This window comes from Pelodiscus sinensis, chromosome 15, assembly GCF_052426305.1.
Source record: "Pelodiscus sinensis isolate ZL-2025 chromosome 15, ASM5242630v1, whole genome shotgun sequence".
NCBI classification, from domain to species: Eukaryota; Metazoa; Chordata; order Testudines; family Trionychidae; genus Pelodiscus; species Pelodiscus sinensis.
Genome location: NC_143066.1, coordinates 37,736,079 through 37,745,213, shown reverse-complemented (window position 1 = coordinate 37,745,213; position 9,135 = coordinate 37,736,079).

Here is a 9,135-nt window from a genome sequence, read left to right as displayed (position 1 = left end):
ACACAAAACCACCCACACCGCACCACGAGCCGCCTGTTGAGTAGCCCTGCCTTAGCCTCTGTTTGTCTGGAAATGGATGACAGAAGAGAGATCACATGAGGATTACCTGTTGTGTTCCCTCCCTCAGGGGCACCTGCTATTGGCCACTGTCAGCAGACAGGATACTGGGCTAGATGGATCTTTGGTCTGACCCAGTACGGCCGTTCTTACGTTCGTTTATCTGTCCTCTGGGAAATGGGACTGGACTTTAACACTAACATTAACAACAACACAACAAATAGTCTAGTATCACCTTAAAGACTAACAAAACATGTAGATGGTATCATGAGCTTTTGTGGACACAGTCCACTTCCTCAGATGACTGAAAGTGGGTTGTGCCTATGAAAGCTCAGACCAGCTACATGTTTTGCTAATCTTTAAGGTGCTACTACATTATTTGCTGTTTTTTAAGTTTTTCCTGTTACGGACTAATTCAGCTCCCCCTCTGAAGCGATTAATAACAACAGTTTTGGCCCGTCTCAACTAACTTCTCCTTTCCATAAAAAAGGGATTGTTATTACCAACTGACGAGGAGTCCTGTGGCACCTTATAGACTAACTGAAGTGTAGGAGCATAAGCTTTCGTGGGCAAAGACCCACTTCGTCAGATGCATGTAGTGGAAATTTCCAGAGGCAGGAATAAATATGCAGGCCAGGATCAGGCTGGGGATGACGAGGTGGATCCAATCAAGGAGGATGAGGCCCACTTCTAGCAGCTGATCTGGAGGTGTGAATTCCAAGAGAGCAGAAGCTGCTTTTGTAGTTAGCAAGCCATTCACAGTCTTTGTTTAATCCAGAGTTGATTGTGTCAAACTTAAAGATGAACTGTAGCTCAGCAGTTTCTCTTTGAAGTCTGGTCCTGAAGTTTTTTTGCTGCAGGATGGCTACTTTTAGATCTGCAATTGTGTGTCCAGGGAGATTGAAGTGTTCCCCTACAGGTTTTTGTATGTTGCCATTCCTAATATCAGACTTGTGTCCATTGATTCTTTTACGTAGGGACTGTCCTGTTTGGCCAATGTATATAGCAGTGGGGCATTGTTGGCACATGATGGCCTATATTACGTTGGTGGATGTGCAGGAGAATGTACCAGTGACAGTATGGCTGATCTGGTTAGGTCCTGTGCTGGTGTTGCTGGTGTATATATGCGGGCAGAGTTGGCACCGAGGTTTGTTGCAAGGATTGGTTCCTGAGTTCGAGTTATTATGGTGCGGTGTGTAGTTGCTGGTGAGAATATGCTTCAGGTTGGTGGGTTGTCTGTGGGCAAGGACCGGCCTACCTCCCAAGGCTTGTGAAAGCGAGGGATCATTGTCCAGGATGGGTTGAAGATCACTAATGATGCGTTGGAGAGGTTTTAGCTGGGGACTGTAGGTGATGGCCAGTGGTGTTCTGTTGGTTTCTTTCTTGGGCTTGTCCCATAGCAGGAGGCTTCTGGGTACACGTCTGGCTCTGTCAATCTGTCTCCTCACTTCCTCGTGTGGGTATCACAGTTTACAGAACGCTTTTGCAGATTCAGACTAACACGGCTACCCCTCTGATACTTATTACCAACTGTGACACCACATAAAACCCGTCAGATGTGGTGTTACCAGATTTGCCCAGTACTCTGGGGTATGCTCATTTATTAGGGTTACTCTTATGGGGCTGGGGGGAGGTTAACAATTCTATCAGTGTGCTGCTTGTGCTTACTTGTGCTCTCATATGGAGCTGAATTCTCCCTGCTGCCAATTCCCCCTCCCACTGGAGCTCTCCTGCAGAAACTAGGTTTCTCAGGACGGGGTTCTTACCACCTTGGCAACACACACAGGCACTCACACCCACTAACAGAGCACATCTCAGAGGACTGGGTAATCAGCACTCACACGCTGACCCCTCACATGTCCCTGCACTCAGCTGGCTGGGTTTCACAGCAACGCCCCCCTGCACCCTCATGTGCCTTTCGACTCAGTGGGCTGGATTAAACAGCACTTAAAGCTGCCATCCTCATATGCCCTCAGGTTCAGCACTTCCCTATCCCCATTTTCACACCACAATCATTCACTGGTAAACCACACGATGAGCAAACCCCACTGGACTTTGGGCACTACAGGGATCTTTAGCTTGGGTACAAAAGCGTTGTTGCAGAGCGAATGGGGAAGCCAAAAAACACCCCTTGAGGAAGAGTGAGTGAAAGAGAAAGAAAAAGAGAGAGAGAAGCAACCAGCTTAATAATGAAAGTTATTTATTTCTGAGTAGTGAATAGATATCAAAGGGTTACAATATTAAATCTAACAGTTAAATATTAAATCTACATTGAAACTGATTACAAATGTTAGGTAACCATATAACAGTTTACATAGGGCAGGGTTAGGAGGCTATGCTTAGAGAGGTAGTTGACGGGAGGGAGAGAGAGAGAGACCTCACCACTCCGTGGAGCTTGCACTGGTCGGGGTTCCCAGATGATGATGGTAGCCGGGGGTCCAGAGGGCAGGAGACAAGCAGAACAGAGCCCCCCGCACGATCAGGCAGGAGATGAAGAAGTCTCAATGGAACTGATGCAGTTTAAATCCAGGTATCAGAACAGTTTTTCTTGGGGCAAGGAGAGGAGTTTTTATAAGGATAGGACAATAGATCAAAGAGAAAGAGACAAGACAATAGAGACTGATCACCCCTGGTTATGGGTGATGTTCCTTGAGCGAGCTCACAATGCAACGAGGCAGTTTCAGTATTTTAGATGTCAATAGGATCATTACTAGAATTGGTCTGATAATGACTAATTTGGGAGTGCGCAGGCCTGGGTTCATTAGCCTCTGGAACAGAGATTTCCCATCAGGCAGTGCTTCTCCGCTTTCGGTATCCCATAGTTCACTGCGGTTCCTGCCTTGGAAGAGCTGGTCTGCATTCTGTATGCTAGTGAGTTCTATCTTCAATGCAGATGAGGCTGGGGTGTTTCCTTAATAAGTTTAGGCGTGTCTTCCCTGGCCTTTTCATTGCTTTGTCTGATTCTAGCAAAGGCTTAGGGGAAGAGGGGAGGATGGTTTTCCATGAATGTCACTTTCTAGCTCCCCAAGAGAAGAGGGCTGGTAGGTAACAGTGGAGGTGAGGGAAGGAAGAATGTTCCTTCTGAAAATGCTCTCCGGCAAGAGGGGTAGGAGAATACTGCCTGTTGTTCAGAAAAAAGCCTCAGCTTAATACTTTCCATTTTAAGTGCCTTCACTGGTTTCCTTCTTTCCCCTCCCCTATAATTGTAAGAAAAGGTTAAAAGGCTGGCCACGGATCCAAACCACCTGTACTTTCTGGCTACCAGCCCCCAGACCTTGTGGAACATTGTTTACTCTTAGACCAGTTCAGCACCAAGTTCACGCTCCGCCTCTTTGGGCCCATATATCCCATCTGAATTCATACCGCAGATGTCAGGCAAGCTTGCAGAGCTATGGACATGATGTCCTTTCTTCCATTTTTAGCTAAATTAAATCTAGCATCAGTAGGTCTACGGGAATTGTTAGTCACACCTCCGACTATCGTGTCAAAGCCTCCAGCTGGTGGAGAACTGATCACAGGGACTCTATTCCTGCGATTAATCCCCCTCAGTATTATAAATTGCGTTTTATCTCCACGTTCATGATTTCCAACTCCATCTTCCCGTCATTGGATCTTGTTCTGTCTTGATCTGCTGGACTAAAGAGTCTACCTACAAACAGCGTCTATAAAGACCCTGATCAAGGAGCCCCTTAAACTTGGGACTAAGCTATGAGGAAAAAGGCTCTTCTGGAGAGATTTCAGAATAATTGTCCAGACCTAGAAGACTGAAATTGACTCAGGCTAGATTCAAATGAACATCCAAATATATCTTCCGTCTGGCAAAGTATTTTTAGACAGAATCAAATATGTTTTGTCAGATTTTTTTTTATCTCAGTGAGATGTTTGTTTGTTTTACAGGACTTGGCATTTTCTTCCCTGAGCTACAAGCCAGCATTTGAACCCACAAGAGGCTCACAGCTTCCACAGCCTCCCAAGTATCCGACTTAATACTAAGAGCTTCAAACCAGTGGAGATCGCTGTGTTTCAAAGCCAGCTATTCTGGTACAACAAAGCCATGTGGCTCAATGAATAAGGCACGGGCTGGGGAAGTCAGGAAACTGCCTTCATTTCCCAGTTCCTGACCATGCCACGTTCCCGTTCTGTGCCTCAGTTTCCCATTTTTGTAAGAGAATGCAGCTTTCCCACTTCCACTGAGACTACTCGTGGCTTTAAATACCAACTTGCCTGGTGGCCTAAAAGCACTAAACAGTTTTGTGGAGGCTGCAGCAACTGGCGCAGAAAAGCACAAATTTGTCCCATGTTTCCTACTGGCCTGAACAACCTTTCATAGAATCCTAGGGCTGGAAGAGATCTCAGGAGGTCATGAAGTCCAGCCCCCTGCCCAAAGCAGGACCAATCCCAATTAAATCAACCCAGCCAGGGCTTTGTCAAGCTGAGACTTAAACACCTCTAGGGATGGAGATTCCACCCCCTCCCTAGGGAACCCATCCCAGTGGAAATAGTTTTTCCTAATATCCAACCTAGACCTCCCCCACTGCAACTTGAGACCATTGCTCCTTGTTCTGCCATCTGCCACCACTGAGAACAGCCTCTCTCCATCCTCTTTGGAACCCCCCTTCAGAGAGCTGAAGGCTGCTTTCAAATCCCCCCTCACTCTTCTCTTCTGCAGACTAATGAAGCCCAAATCCCTCAGCCTCTCCTCGTAAGTCACGTGCTCCAGCCCCCTCGTCATTTCGGTTGCCCTCCTCTGGACCCTCTCCAATGGGTCCACATCCTTTCTGTAGTGGAGGTCCCAGAACTGGAGATGTGCTTGGGCTGAACGAAAATCTGCCTTGCTGTTCTAGTGACCGAGAGTCACAGCTCCGAGGCCTCAACACTTCCAAAACGCGTCCGATCAGGAGCGGGTTAAAATAGGCTGAGCCCAAACAAAAGACGAGTCCTCATTATTCTGTAATAATATTTCTGTCCCCTTCACGCAACCCGTCTCTGCTCCTTCCTTTGCTGCTCATCAATTAATCCAGCAGGGAAAACAGCTGACACAGGTTTCCAGTGAGTTTTTCTTCTCAAGCAATCTCGATACCGCCTCTATTTTTCAGCTGAGTTTTGACAAGTCAATTTCAAAAGCACAAAAGGTGCTTCACCCGCAACCTGTTTTTATCGTTCGCTCCTAGCAGCCAACTCTCCCCCTCCCCCGCTATCCTTTACATTTTATTGCTAACCAATGTCATTATCACCATTGTCCTCATCATTCAAGAGTTTGCATTGTTAACGGACCAGGCTTTGACACTACCTTTGGGTGTGAGCAAAGGCAAAATAAATGGAAACAGCTGTCAGACTTACGTTTCCTAGGTGGGTATTTACATTTTTAAAAAGCACAAGACTGAACTAGCCTGATCTTTAGCAGCACAAAAGCACACCAAATGAAGCAATTGCCTATAATGGCAGCAAATACAATAAATACTGTCGGCAAAAGTGATGAGCCCCTAAGAGCGCAAAATCATGATTATGAACATGAGACATCTCTTAGGCTACGTTTACACTGCGAGTGTTTTGCGGAAGAGGATATGCAAATGGAGTGCTCATTTGCATAGCTTGCATGCTCATTTGCATATCTTCTTCCAATCCTTTTTGAAGAAGAGGTTTTGCCATTAAAAGTCTCCGTATAGATGAGGCCACTTGTTGGGAAAAAAACCCTTTTGCGCAAGATCCTGTAAACCTCGTATTTTGATGTACTTGGGCTGAGTGAACATTTTAACAATGTGCTTTGTTTTACGTTACTCTTCAACACACACACACACACGGGTCATCTGCTACGTAACGTCACAACTTTGATAGGAAAAGTGCTAGAGATGCTTGAAGGCTCTGTCACACCCTCCAGCTTGTGGTGTGCCGTCAGGAGGTCAGACTAAGTGAGCGGTTTTCAACCTTTTTTTCTCCTGACCAATGCTGCAGCTAAGGTTTTCAATCCATGTGCAGAATAAACTGTGTTATATGCACCAAGGCACGGGTGGATGTGCACCACCAATAGAAACACATGCTGGCAGGCTGTGGGCACTCTGCCAATTAGATGGGCAGCACCTGAACCTCTCCTGGGCAGCCGCCCCAGTGCTCAGCTTACAGGGAACACTGCTCATGACCCCGCTGAAGAAAACTGTTGCTGCCACAACCCAACATAATGTGACCAGTGTGCGGGCTCCAGGGGTGAGGCTGAGGATGGGAGTTTTGGGATGTAGGAGGGAGTTCCAGCTTTGGGCGGCAAGGCTGGGGCAGGTGGGGCTTACCTTGAGGGTGGTGCAGAGGGCAGGGCTAAGGCAGCTTCCTGCCTCACCTGGCGCCATAGACCAGGCTGCGCCCCAGAAGCAGCCGGCAGCTGGTTCCCAGCCAATGGGCTTGTGGAGTCCCTCTCCCCCTAGGAGCCAATCCTGTTTCTGGCCACTTATGGGGCACAGAGCAGTCTGCAGTGTCAGGCCCAGCAGGGAACTGCCTTAGCAGCTCCACTGGTCACCTGATCCCCCTGCAGCACCGACACCCAGTGCTGGGTCGCGATCCTAAGTCTGAAAAACACTGACTGAATGGTCACCAGGGTTCTTTCTGGCCTGGGAATTTACAAGACCTGATCCTTCCAGCTCCGACACATGGGCAATATCTGCATCCAAACAGAGCCGCGTGGATTTCAGTGAGACCTGTGGCACAGAACGGCTGGCAGAATCAGGATATTCTGTGTTAATTTTTGTAAGGCAGGCACTGTCCTTTTCCCTACCTATCATTATGAGCCTCTGGGCTCTTCCTGGGGTCTTTAGTCAAAAATAGTAATAATGATAGGTGAGCTTTTTCCCAAATGCTCGGTGCAGGCCTCACTTTGCTCCCATTGGGAGTTGGAGCATTGAAGTCAATAGGAGCAGAGCTAGATCGACGCTGGATGCTTTTGAAAATCCAACATCGGGGCTGGAGCCGGGGTAGCGTGTATTCCATTAGACCCAAGGTTCAGTGGCTCTCCCAGCACCCCAATTATGCCAGCACCCCTGGGCTATGTCTACACTGGCGGGTTCCTGCACAAGAACTCTTGCACAAGAACACGTCCACGCGGCCATGTGGTTTTGTGCAAGAGATGTGCTTTTGCACAAGAACATCCATGGAAGCGTGGCTGCTCTCTGGCGCAAGAAACCCCTGCCACGCATCCACACGAGCTCCTGCGCAAGAAGGCTCGCACCTGTTAGAAAAGAGCGTAGCTCTTGCACAAGAAGCCCTGTCTTCTGACACCGTACTGTCAATCTTCTTGTGCAAGAGCAGGCGGGGCCGTGTGGATGCTCTGCGGAAGAACGGCCGTTCTTGTGCGAGAACTCGCCAGTGTAGATATAGCTCTGGAGTCCTACCCAATAAGTATTTGCAAGGTCCAAGTCTTTATGCAGAATTTGTCTTTTAGTTTAGAGACTCACGATGAATTCAGTGTATTTTCAAACAAGTAGTCCTGCCGCACCTCTTAGGGTGCAGAATTTGCATATCTTCTTCTGATCTCACTTTCGAAAACGAAGCTTCGAAAGTGAAAGTAATCAAGACACAATTTTTTTTCAGCAACTCTCCCCCCCCCCATTTTTTTGAAAAGTCGCTTTTCCTCAAAAAATGAGCTTTACGCAGCTTTTCCAAAAGGGGTGGGGGGAGTTTGCCAAAAAAAAAAATGCATCTTGACTACTTTCACTTTTGAAAGCTCTGCTTTCGAAAGTGAGATCGGAAGAAGATATGCAAATTCCTGTGGAATTTTCATATCCTCTTTCGAATCTTCCGCGTAGTCTAGACGTAGCCTTAGAGACTAACCAAAATATGGAGAAAATTATGAGCTTTCGTGGGGAAAACCCACTTCCTCAGAGGAGTACGTACCCACTTCTGCTCATCCGAAGAAGTGTGCTTTGCCCGTGAAGGCTCATGACCCTGTATATTCTGGTTAGTCACTTAGGTGCCCAAGGACCGCTCATTGTTTTTAAAGTTATAGACTAACACGGCGACCTCGCTGAGTGTGTTGTTTTCTTTCTTTCTTTCTTTCTTTCTTTCTTTCTTTCTTTCTTTCTTTCTTTCTTTCTTTCTTTCTTTCTTTCTTTCTTTCTTTCTTTCTTTCTTTCTTTCTTTCTTTCTTTCTTTCTTTCTGGAAATTCACCTATGAGAGAAGTTGACTTTAAATGAATCCTATTTTTATTCCACTTGATAGTCCTCTCCTCTCTCCCCCCGTAGCCATTGTATTGCCTTTTGTCTGACGCATTTTCCAAGAAGGCAATCACAACCTCCTTTCTGGTTTTCTACCCAATGCTATTTTTATCAGCTGGGTGCCCCCTTGTCATGGCCAGCGCGGGCTGCAGCCTTCGTGTAATTGAGCGATACATGATCAGAAATACATCAGTGGACTATATTAGCAAGAGGCATGCTGAAAAGAGCCCTTTTCTCCTTTCCGGGTTGTGTGTACGCTGCTGCCTCGGTGGCAGCGCCCTAATTGAAAAGCTGTGACAGGGGGATTAAGATTGTAGAACTTGTTATGGAGAAGGACAGTCCGTGCATGCTGATGAAGAAAGGAGTGCCCGGAGGAGCCGGCCGCTCACTGAACAGGGATAGCAGCGCAGCGCTCGCCCACACCGCGCACAGGCTAATGTATGTCAACATGCTCAGCTTTCCCACAGCCCAAGGTCGCGTCTGCAGCATGCAGTGGCACTGTGGAGAGGGCTCGGTGAACACACGGGGCTGCAGCGGATGGCTGATTTAGGTATTTCAGCAGGCAGGGATGGGTTAGCACACTGGCCAGATCTGGACACTTTTGAATGGACCCTAAAATCGTCCTCTTCTTGTTACATTCTGTAGGGTCTAGCCTCAGTTATGCCTTGACTGAGGCATTTGGCCCTCACAAAAAATCATTGACTATCCCGGGCACAGGTGTGGGAGAGGGGGTGGGGCTGACATGGGAAAGAAAATATCCGTCTCTCATTTGTTCCCTTGCTACATTCAAAGAGTCAAATACGTCAGCCGCCTAATACCCAGCGCAGCCCCTGGGGAAGTCAAGGGGCTGGCGAGAGGGGAGTAGCAAAGTTTGGCCTGGAG